This window comes from Herpailurus yagouaroundi, unplaced genomic scaffold (assembly GCF_014898765.1).
Source record: "Herpailurus yagouaroundi ecotype Mexico unplaced genomic scaffold, PumYag 403, whole genome shotgun sequence".
NCBI classification, from domain to species: domain Eukaryota; kingdom Metazoa; phylum Chordata; class Mammalia; order Carnivora; family Felidae; genus Herpailurus; species Herpailurus yagouaroundi.
This window is the reverse complement of record NW_024412620.1, coordinates 262,129-273,640: the sequence shown is the minus strand read 5'-3', so window position 1 is coordinate 273,640 and position 11,512 is coordinate 262,129. Positions and strand designations below refer to the sequence as shown.

Below are 11,512 nucleotides of genomic sequence, written 5' to 3'. Positions count from 1 at the left end.
TACAATTCCCTTTTAAAAATGTAAATAGCTGCAGTTCTTCAAGCTTTTTTCTCATAATAATAATTATTGGGAGGCCCTGCTTCTTCCCTCTTATTCTCTCTGCTCATGCAACTACTTTCTTTCGAAAGGTCCCTGAGTGTGGCAACCAGAATGGAAACAAAATGATGAATTTGGTGGTGATTTAGTTGTGAGTGTGTGCATAAATTTCCATGTATTTATTTCACGTATTCAAATTCAATAGCATTTAAGCATACAATCCTTGGCATAGCACAATACAGCAATCCAATCTTAATAAAAGAAATGGAAGAAATTCTATTCTTCCTAATAGAAGAAATGATGATAGCTACTAAAAATCGAACAACAACAAAAAAGATTTTAGCAGAAAAAATTGACTGAAATAACAATATAATAGTCTTTTACCGAATAGGAATAACATTTTGATTTTTATATTTTGGGTTTTCTGACTGAATTGTCTTAACTGAATGGAAAAAAAGAAAATCTGGCATATCATTCTTCTAAATGTAACAACACACACAAAAATAAAATACGCTTTTAATGATATTTAATGTTTTTCAGATGCATCTTTTCTGTATTGATTTATCATACAAAATCTACTTTCTTAAGAAATACCTAGCTTATTTTAATTTTTTTGTTTGATGACTTAAAAGAGTCTTCTTTTCAGTGATGTAGAGACATCTAAAATAATAGAATCTTAGATGGTCAAGAAAGTACTTTCTTTTTTTCTCCCTCCCCCTCAAAAGACCAAGGTTTAATGGTGAAGCCATGCTGAATGTAGAGCATATATAAAAGTAATATGAGACTGTCACGGTTTTTACAAAGGTAAAGAATATCACCATGCCAGCTGAAGTTAAGGATTCAACATCTTCATGGGTTAATGACATTGAAGTAAGCAAGGTCTTGGAACTGGGGAAAGGGCGTTATATGGTAAGATGTTGCAAGCCATGGCTTTGTGCTATTTGTTGATTTTGTGAGTCAATTTCATGAGTCAACTCATGACAAGTGTATGTGGAATCTGATGAGAAGGTCTAAAGGAATGGAATTAGCCTTGGAGAAGTCTGTTGATGAGGGAAATCTGAAGCATGAGTTTCAGGGCCAGTTCTAGCACTGAAACCAATTAGCTTGGTGCCAGTTAATCTCCTTATGCCCACTTCTTTGTTTATAAAATGAGAAGATTAAACCACATCAATAGGAGGCTTTATGTTTCTGACCTTTTGTGATTCTGGTGAATCACTGTGGAAAACCTGAAAGACTACATCCAGAAGGAAAACTAAACAATATTCCATCATGGGACAACAGCAAGCATGTGGGTTACCAACGTTTTCTTAAAAATGTTAATTTTTTTTTTTAATAATCTTTGTTACTAGCTGATTTCTTCTCTCTTTTATAGTAAGGAAGAGACAGCCAAATTACAAAGTGATTAGATTAGAGATTAGCTATACCAATAGTTCTGAGCACAAGACTATTCCTGGTTCCCATTCACTATTTTAAATCTGTTAGATAAAGGGGTTCATACTTGTAAAATTTCTCTTTCATTCAGTATCTACAGAAAAATGTAGACAGAGAACTAAAAATTATCAGTCTTTGAATATCCATGATTGAATATAGATGAAAACACTTCTAAATATATAACAATTCAATCTGTAATTTTTTAAGTTTATTTACTATTTATTTTGAGAGAGAGAGAGAGAGAGAGACAAAGGCAGAGAGAGAATTCCAAGCAGGCTCCATGCTGTTGGTGCACAGCCCAATACAAAGCTGAATCCCACCAATGGTGAGATTGTGACCTGAGTTGAGATCAAGAGCTCGACACTTAACTGACTGAGCCACCCCAGCACTCCTCAATCTGTTTGTTTTAAAAATAGTTGGAAATTGTCATGAAACTCAGTCAGCATTCCAAATCTGTACAGTATTATTGGGCATTGATTCATCAGAGACTGCTTTTAAATAAATGTGCAATATTCTCTGTTCAACTCAATATTTCTAGAGATTTGGTTTCACTATTAGAAAGCAAGCTGATATACATTATGCATGGAAGAAGTAAATATCAAAGAAAGGACTAAGGAACCAACAGCTACTTCCTTCCATAATGGTTCAAATATAGTATACCTCAAAATGAAATGCTTTAGAATAGGCTCTTCTTCATACTATTAAACAAGAATGGTTCTTAACCTTGTAGCATAATTCTACTGGGAATAGAAGAATTTCAGGAAAAAATAAAACAAGTTTTGAGACTCTTGAGACATAATATTTCTTTGTATTTTCAAATTAAAGTCAAGAGTAATTAACAAGTTGAATTTATTGAGGCCAGATTTATGAAACTTGAGATAAGAATCTGTTTTCTGGAAAATTCTTGTGGAATATTTGAAAGTTGAGGAATTGTGCTTATCAAGAAAGAGCATTCAAATTAATTGAGAATTATAAAAGTGTTTTGATGAACAATGTACAATGACCATTGCTCATATTATGGGGAAGCCTTTGGGGTTAAAATTTTTTTCATCCAGCCTACACTTTAGAAGAAAAATCCTAATTTTTGGAATGTGAATGAAAGAAAAGTGTGACTACAGAATAACACAACTGCTTTTATCATTCTGTCCTTTTAGTGAATTCCTCTCATATTAGAAAGCATTACAAAAGAGTAGTTGAAGAATTAACCATGGCTTTGTATTCTTCCCTACTGCCATAGTTGAAATAAGAGTGGTAAACTCATGAGATTAGGCACTCCCATAAGACTGTAAGAGCTTTGTGGCTTTACTCTGGCCAGAAATAACAGCACAGAGTGTTTTTACAATAATTCTGCTTTTGGGTAAAAACAGGAAAGGGAGAGGCATATTAAAATTAAATATTTCATAAGATGACCAGAACCAAAAGAAAACAAGAGAAATTGCTTTCCAGTTCGGGGAAAATTAAAATTGACTCTGATTATCCAAATTATTTACTTCCCTAGTTTTGAATAGGTAGGGTATACAAATATACCCTTAACATAGTATAAAATTTCTGTTCTTTCATTTCTCTGCATCTAGGTTGCCAAGCTAGGGTGACAATATTTAATTCACCACTCTGCCTTACTTAGAATATTCATTTGTTGGAAAGATCCACCGTTGCATGTTGACATCGATTCTCAAGATCAGGTCCAATATTTGTGTACTCAGGGGATTTTTCCTGTATTGCTCAGGATTGAAATAGGTTACCAATACCTTTTTATTTTGTTATTATATTTCTCATCAGCAGCAGTGAACATTTACCAATATAAATCATTCAGCATTAACTGTGTATCTTGTTCCAAAATCCCAATTCTAATAGTCACCAAATGACCAAAAATTCTATTGTTAATACATGCAATATTATTTTTCAAATTTAAAAGCTAGAGCATTATTATCTAAATGGACTGTCAGGAGCAGATGATCTTGTGCTTCTCTGTGCTTTCCTTTTGGGTATCCGTTCTTGGGAAAGACAATAAACACATGGCCCGTATCTATCTATCATGGTTATTCTCCTCTATTCCTTTTGAAATGGCATCAGTTTTTCTTTTGACACTACTGTTATTCTTTTTCCAGCATGGCAACCTTGGGCTAACAGCATACATCAGTAAATGCTATGCTTTTTCTTTAAGGCTTTTCTAATTTTTAATTAAAAAGAAGAGCTAGACTCTTGCTGATCACCTACAGGAGTGTGACTCTCCATGGTTACCTGTCACTCAAAGAGCTCCAGCTCTGAGGAATGCTAATTAGCCCTGCAAAAGCACCATAATTGAACTGGAGAGAGACTGCCGGAGGTGCAGGTCTGCCTTCATTCAGAACAGTCTCTCCATCTGAATGGAGGGAGCCAGCCTGACAATGTGAGGGAATAAAGGGAGATGGGGAGGAAAGAGAAAAACAACAAAATTCCATCTGCCATTTTTTACTCTCAGTTCTAAAGTGATTATCAAGATGTAACCTGGATACCATGTTGTTACTAAAAAAAAAAAAAAAAAAAAAAAAAAGTTTTCTTTAGCCATAAAATAATAAGCCATAGCGTCTGCTTGACAATGATCACTATGATGGCTAATGCGTTTGAACCGTATAAAAATGAATCATCTGGGATATCAATGCAGATAATCATAATGATGATAATAAGTGAATGTTTGGGGGAAAATAGTCTTTTATTTAAATGAAGACAGTATTTGAACCCAGAAAACAGGCCTTACACAAATGTTTCTTGGTTAGTTTTTGGAGAAAAGAGAGAAAGTTCTTGACACTGCATTGTCTCCCAGTCATAGACAAACATGTACATTGGCATTTAGACAATTGAAAGGAAAATATAAGATTTAGGGGCTAAAATCTTAGACCATCATTTATAGTAAAAGAAAAAAAAAATTAAGTTAATTGTGTTCCAAATAAGTTTCATCTCCTCCTCAACTCAGTACTAAATATTAATGTGGGAGATAGATAGTTGCAAAAAGATGATATACTTGAGATAACAGAATAGTAAACACATACACATTAAGGAATGAAGTAGTTCTCGATTGTAAGCTTTCTGGCTTTAGAGTTCCATATAATCATGGAATCGTAGTATTTTGGAACTCTGGGCACTTCAGATAGAGCCAGGTACAGCTTGGAAACGGAAGCTCAAAGGAAGTGTCACTAGCCTCAAATCACATGGATGATGGGTACAGCTGGGAAGAGAATCCAAGAGCCCTGGCCCCCAGTTTATCATTTGGAGTCAAGAGTACAACGCAATAGATGCATTTTATTTGATTCTAAGATGAGGTGGTGTATGGTGCAAGATTCCCAGGCCAGGGGCGCCTGGGTGGCTCAGTCGGTTAAGCAGCCAACTTCGGCTCCAGTCATGATCTCGCGGTTTGTGGGTTCGAGCCCCGCGTTGGGCTCTGTGCGGCCGGCTCGGAGCCTGGAGTCTGTTTTGGATTCTGTGTCTCCCTCGCTCTGACCCTCCCCTATTCATGCTTTATCTCTCTCTGTCTCAAAAATAAATAAACCTTAAAAAAAAAAATTAAAGATTCCCAGGCCAGAGGGTTTTGCCCTGTTCTTTGTTGTAATACAGAGCCCGCAGTATCTGGATTAATGCCTGAAGCTCCACAGGTATTTGTGGAAAGGATAAATGAATGGCTGCATTCTTCTATGACTTGAATATTTCAAATTGCTTTCAAATATTTAAAATGCTGGTCCATCAAATAAGATAATTCTGCGCACTTTTCTGTTTTGTTCATGTTGGGTGTAACTCAGTCTGGAAGTTAAATTGGGTGTGGTGACTTTGACAAACATTTATTACTAGAATAACTGGGAACCACTGTTATCCAAACTTACTTGGCCATGTGTTATAAACTAGTTACTTTTTCCTTCAGAGAAGTAATTACAACATACTGAGGCAACATACATAGTAAGCTTAACATAGAATGCTAGAAATAAATGAAAACAAAATACTGGCCCTATTAAGTACAATAGCTACTATATTCCAGGTATACACGTTACATAATTCTCAAAAAAAATCTATTTGTGTGATGTTTTATACACATTTTGCAGATGAGGAAACCGAGTTTCAGAATATGTTAAGTAATCAGGCCACACAGTTAGTAGTGAAAGAGCCAGGATTTAAATGATTTCACTCCAAACTTATGCTCTTTTCACATCTTTACATCATTGCAATTCCCAACTACAATCCCCTCATCTCTTTAACATGCAAGTCCACACATCTGAACATCAGTTCTCTTTAGCGTTCTGATAGAATTCTGATCATCTTTATCACAGTATGGGCAACATTATCTAACAATAGTGACTCTTCCAACTCTTGACCATCTTGCTTTGGCTGGAGTGGTCAGGGAAGACTTCCAGAGGTGGTGACCTTAGAGCTGACACCTGAGGAAGGAAAGGGGGCCAGGAAGGCTGCCATCTTGGAGAAAAGAGTTCAGGTTTAAAGTCCCCATAAAATAAATAAGCTTTGTGTGTTTGAGGAACATATGGAGGGCCCAAGCGCCTGGAACAAACAGAAGCAGGTAAAAGGATGATAGAAGTTGATGTCAGAAAGATAGAAGTCATTTAATTTTTACAAAGTCCTGTAGGCAACGTGAGGAATTAGAGTTTTATCCCAATTCAAGTGGGAAGTGACAGCACAGTTTCAGGGAGGGATGGACTATGATACTATGAAAGATCTCTAAGAGGATAATATATTACCGGGAGCAAGAGTGGAAGTAAGGGGCCTGCTGGGAGACTCTTCCAACAGCTCCAGACAAGAGATTGGAGTTTCAGCATTGGGGAGTATGGGAAATCATCAGATTCAGGACGTATGTTGGAGGCTGTTCTAAGCTGATTTGTGGATGGTTGGAAATGGGTTTGAGAGAAAAAGAGGAGTCAGGAGGTCTGTAATTTTTTTGTCCTAAGAATAGGTAGATTATCCCAGATGATTTGAGGTATGATAAATTTGAGGGACATATTAAGATAACATTTTTTGTATAGAATATTCTCAGTATACATTTTTAAAAAAGAATCAAGGATGATTGAGGGTGTAGGCTGTTTGATTCGTGGACACTCAATATTTCACTGAGACAGAAAAAATGATATTACCTAATGTGAAACATGACTACTATGTTAAACAATACATAAATAAATAAACAAATATCTCCAGAGTCACAATTAATGGTAAAGTCCATACCACTGTACTATTCAAGAGGCAACTTATTCAGAAAAGAAAGCAACTTATTCAGAAAACAACATGGTTGTGAGATTTCTTCCTGCGGATTTCTTCTTGGGATCATTTGGTTAGGCTTCAGAAAAGAAAAAAAGAAAAAGAAAGCAATAATTAAAAGAATGTCAAATGAATTAGTTTACCACACCTTTTCCCATCTGATAAGTAAGAAGTCACATCTTGTCAACTCTGCATTGTTCACGTGAATGGAATGCTTTATAAGGAGACCAACCCTTCTCCATGCCCTTGCCTCTTTCCGTTCCACATTAATGTGAAATATATAAAAAGTAAATTTGAAATTATGCTAAAAATAGGAATAAAATGCTGGGTTCCGTCTTAGCTATTACCGTGAATAGTCTCAGCTTAAGATATATTGACTGTTACACACGAGAGATACATTTCTATTTAGATTCACAAGAAATGTCTTATCTTAGCTATAGTCATAGGTAAGTTTACACTGTAAATTATAGAATTACCAATGTATTGAAATCAATGCATGAAAAGAAAAAATTAATCTAAGTAATAGCACTTAGATGAGAATCATTTATTTCAATATAAGAAATCAGAAGTATTTCTGAAACAGTGGTTTTGTCATGTCTTATAAAGTTCCTCACCTTTTGAAGAATAAAATGGAGGGAACATTCAATATTGCTGAGGAATAAACCCCAGGCCTCCTTAGATCTCCTAATTTAGGGATATGATTTCTATAGGAAAATGTAGAAAATAGAATAGCCAAAAATATTAATTAGTCTTTTTTTTATTATTTATTAAATTCTTTATTCTTTATTTCTTATTGAGGATAAACATACACAGGAGGATGGAGAGAGAACCATAAGGGAGATGCTTAAGCTGCCATTAGGCTTACTTGCTAGTTAAGTGACTCTTTCTCAGTGGAGTATCAGAGTAATCAGATTTGTGGGATAAGACAGTCAATCACAAGTTGCTTCATGCCCATGACCATCAGAGATTTCTTGAGAATTAAACCCTTGAATCTTAGATTTGTTAGTGCCGAGGGTGTGCTGTATAGCATTTTATGCTTGGTTCTGTTTGATTCTCTGGGGAGCACTTTATGGCAGATGTTACCTAAGGACACTTGTAGTCACCACCTAGGAACCACTCTGGGCCAGAATCAGATTAAAACAATAAAAGAAGACTATGATAGTAGCTGCTTATAAGCAGTGGACCTATCCAATAGCGACTTGGGTAATTTCTTGGTTTGTTGCTCACAACTTCTACAGGTATTGCTTGGGAAATATTAAGTGCTAAAAGGCTGAATAACATAAAACTGAAAGGCTCTAAGTAAACATGGTGCTTACAAATAAAACATCTTAGGTAACTCTGGAAACATTCCAGCTACTTTTAGCTGTTAATTCGACTTCTTAGACTGTACCCGGAATATTATAGTGGATAAGAATTGTGATGGTGATCATCCAATCACAAAAACTGCAGAAACTTAAGCCAAATACTGCAATACATTAATGATAGGGCCCCAAGTAGCATTATTGTGTGAAGGAAGTCTTTGTAGGGAGATTGACATAGGTTTCTTAATGTAGCTATCACTTATTGAGTACTTACCAATGTTCATAAAACTGCTAAATACTTTCTGTGGGTAATCTCATTGAATCTTTAGAGTAACCCTAAACTATGAAGTAGTTACTATTATTGATTTAAAAAGGAGACAGACTGGGGCGCCGGGGTGGCTCAGTCGGTTAAGCGTCTGACTTCAGCTCAGGTCACGATCTCGCGATCCGTGAGTTCGAGCCCCGCGTCGGGCTCTGGGCTGGTGGCTCAGAGCCTGGATCCTGCTTCCGATTCTTTGTCTCTCTCTCACTCTACCCCTCCCCCGTTCATGCTCTGTCTCTCTCTGTCTCAAAAATAAATAAACGTTAAAAAAAAATTAAAAAAAAAAAAGGAGACAGATTTAGAGTTCAAGTACATTACCCCAAACCACATAATTGACAATTGCACCAGGATACGAACCCAGTTTTGTCTGATGCCAAGGTTTATGCTCTTAATATGAAGTATCAATCTATTTATTAACAGAACTAGCCATATTCCATTCATTATAATAAATTGAGTCAATGTGATATACATATTTAAGACAAAGTAGATCAGTGTCTTGTATACCAAAGATCTTTTCCAAATAAGCAGTTGATTCGATTTTATATAATGGCCCCTCTTAGAATCTCTTTTCTCAAAGGCTCTACTCTTGTTATGGAGGCTTTCAGCAAAATCCACTTGGGCTTCCAAACACATTGCTCAGTATTCTGGTATGTTTGGCTGTTCCCATGGAGATATTTGGATGCTCATTTTAGTCTTGCTTTTAGCAGCAGAGGACCCTATAGAACTTTGGACAGCTTTGTGATGTTAGTGAGTGACTGCAGGTGTCTAAGATAAGATAATGGAACCAGTTTCATCATATCTCTCATTGGATCAACATATAAATGATCAAAAGTTAAATCCACATTTGAGAAATAGAAATTGGTATTGAAATCTTATCTATGTAAGTTGAAATAATGTGGCCAAATCAATGTCTAAGATAGGATTTATTTGTGATATTGAAAGGTTTAACAAAGAAATGGAGTTGGAGGAGTAAAAAGAGGAATCTTCACTTTATAGGATGTATGGCACCTAAAATTATTCTGCAAGAAATTGGATGAAAGAGATTCGACATTTTGAGTTTCTATGAGGAACTCCCTATCAACAACAAACCATGTAAAATACAGTCAAATTGGTGTTAAAATATTATACTGTTCTCTCTCGCAACCATTTCTAACAAATTCAAATGTATTTATATATGGAATTCTAACACTTTTCATTTAAAAGTAATGGTGTGAAAAATTTGAGGATCACTTGCATGGGAAAGTTGTAAAGGGAATTAAGATAATAGGTATGAAATTAATTGAGCTTCACTAAAGAAAAATCTTAAAAAATTGAAAGTAGATCACATCCAATTATTAAAAATATTTTGTTTCTTTATTTTATAACATTTAGAATATAAAATTTTCCATCTCTATCCATGGTACGTTTATTTTCAGCATCATTTAGTACTTGATTTCAGAACGACGAAAGAATCGGACGTTTCTGCGTTTATTATAATGAATTGGGAGTCTGTATTTATTCTCGTTGTGTTACAGGAGAGAACATGATCCTAGTGTGTTGAGGTGATGTGACTTTTCTATCCCCTCCCACCTTGTCTCTACTGAAGCCAACCAGCAATTATACTCTAGGGAATAATGATTCTCCTTCAAACTTGGACCGTGTCTGTGGTGAGCTTCCAAATACAACAAAAACAAAACACAAACAAAACTCGAAGCAAAAATCTCTACCTGAAACAAAACAAAACACAAACCAAAACCTAGAGAATTGTGTCAGAAGCAAGGCACATCGTTATTATCTCGTTAACTAATAACACATTTTGTCAAAATTCAGTGTCATTTTGGGTCCCGCTAGGTGGGAAAAACAGAGATTATTTCCACTTAGTGTAGATACACAGATACTCAAAAATCTGATTCCGGGGGGGGCCCCCCCCCGGCGCCCCACCACCCCACCCTGTGGTCTCTCTGAGTAAGTAGAAAAAAAAAAATCACAGTTTTCCTGACCAACTGCTAGAAGGTTCTGCCCTTGTTAGGCTATGTTGCCTCCATGACAATGAAACGTCCCTTGGTGGTCATCGCTTTAGAAATCAAGCATCACGAAGCTGAGGTAAAGGGAGGCTCTGCTTTGGAATTGCACTCCGGCTAAAAGTAGGTATCTGGTATTTACTTTTAGCAATCAGTAACTTCACGAATACACATTCCCAGAATATTTAGCTATCCCTATTCTGACCCTTATTAATTATTATTATTTTTCTTAAAAACTTTCCATGTGAGTCTATAAGAAAATTCTCTATAACTACATTGTGTTGAAAACTTGGCCCAGCTAAGTGCATTGTTATGTGGTGTGAGAAGGAATAATCTGCTTGGCTACAAAATTCCTTCCTGTATGATACATGCATTGCTTCATAGTGTGAAAGACGTTTTTCAGGTTGGCAAACGGAAAAAAAAAAAAAAAACTGTCTTGTAAAATATTTGTCTACTTTATTTATTTTTTTTAATTTTTATTTTTTTTAACATTTATTCATTTTTGAGACAGAGAGAGACAGAGCATGAACGGGGGAAGGTCAGAGAGAGGGAGACACAAAATCTGAAACAGGCTTCAGGCTCTGAGCTGTCAGCCCAGAGCCCGACGTGGGACTCGAACCCATGGACCGCGAGATCATGACCTGAGCCGAAGTCGGACGCCCAACCGACTGAGTCACCCAGGCACCCCAATATTTGTCTACTTTAAGAGTCGTAGTTTTTCCCTGGCATCTATATCTAATTGAATGAGATCCACTAACTGCAGCTACTTGGAAATCTGGAGTAACAGCTTCCCTGACTTCAAAATACTGTTTAGGATTTTTATGCCAGCATCCTGTGCAATATTGTTAAGATTATATTTAATATTTACTTCTGGATTATGTTCTTGGAACATTTACTTACACCGAGAATGTTTATTATACATACGTACACATGAAAAAAATATAGAAATACATCAAAATAGATGTCCCCTATTTTTTATTCTTTATTTTAAACATTGCATATATTTAGTTTGTACAATGTGATGTTTTGGAACCCCCAAATGTTACTTTTCACTTATCAGCTGAAGCTTTAGCACTGGGGGTCATTTATTCAAGGCTTTTGATACTAATCCATTCATCCCTTCATTTACTTTTAAAGTATTTATAGATCACCTCCATGTGAACAAGCAGTTTGAAATTCAGAGAGTTCTTTTA

The 11,512-nt window shown here is 35.9% G+C and overlaps 1 long non-coding RNA gene across 1 annotated transcript in view; it reads left to right on the top strand.

The window, feature by feature from the left end:
- The window catches only part of LOC121022435 (uncharacterized), a 30,958-nt gene extending 20,084 nt beyond the window's left edge, over positions 1 to 10,874 (top strand). The window contains exon 3 of the long non-coding RNA XR_005786941.1: positions 10,831 to 10,874. This is a non-coding gene — a long non-coding RNA (uncharacterized LOC121022435). The remainder of the gene's footprint in view (positions 1 to 10,830) is intronic.
- The last annotated feature ends 638 nt before the right edge of the window (positions 10,875 to 11,512 follow it).